We start from the raw sequence: 724 nt of genomic DNA, 5'->3' as shown, positions 1-724 counted from the left end.
GGGAGAAAACCAGTCCTATGCTTTCCCAGGAAGGAGGGAGGGGTCCAAGGTGATAGAAAGCAGAAATTAGCAAGCTTTAATCGTTATCTCCACCAGAAGTGTAACTTTAACTCTCTTTTTTCTTAAAGTGTCTAAGTAAAAACTGTTACTAAACTATCTACCTAATAGTTATGCCTAAATTGTGTTTGAGGCAGAATTTCTTAGCTTGTTTTCTTATTCTCATATAACTTAACATTTTCTAAATCATTCTACTCTCATTTTAATCAATCTTAAAAGTTGTTACTGTTCTTTTTCTTCTTCATTATGATTTCTTTGATCTTTTGTGATAATCGTGTAGATGAGTCTGTGTGAGTCTCTTTCTTTAAACATGAAACAGTTCACAGATTATGTACCATCCTTGTGCAGGGGACCTGTAACTACACTCTGAATTGTTCCAATTTTAGTAAATGTACAGCCAAGATGAGTCTTTAAATAAGCAAAAATATCCATATGAAGAATCCATATAAGTTACAAGCTTCGTCTATGAATTTTAGGTTTTTATTTTCCAGTTCTAGGAACAATATTAGTGGGATTTTGATGGTGACTACATCAAATCTATGGCTTGCTTTTGTGTAATGGTCATTTTGCAGTATTAATTCAGAAGACTCATCAGCATAGGAGGCCTGCTAAAAGCCACAACTTTATACAGTAATTGCTCAACCATCTTTTCATGAGCAATTTATTA

The 724-nt window shown here is 33.6% G+C and overlaps 1 non-coding gene across 1 annotated transcript; it reads right to left on the bottom strand.

Annotated features, from left to right (window-relative positions):
* Positions 1-361: 361 nt before the first annotated feature.
* On the bottom strand, positions 362-465 carry LOC125391449 (U6 spliceosomal RNA). The gene has a single exon (XR_007229135.1). It is a non-coding gene; the product is annotated as a U6 spliceosomal RNA (small nuclear RNA).
* Between the last annotated feature and the right edge of the window lie 259 nt (positions 466-724).

This window comes from Myodes glareolus, chromosome 16 (assembly GCF_982192425.1).
Source record: "Myodes glareolus chromosome 16, mMyoGla1.1, whole genome shotgun sequence".
In the NCBI taxonomy this organism is placed as follows: Eukaryota; Metazoa; Chordata; class Mammalia; order Rodentia; family Cricetidae; genus Myodes; species Myodes glareolus.
The sequence above is the reverse complement of the archived record's forward strand: the minus strand, read 5'-3'. Positions and strand labels throughout refer to the sequence as shown.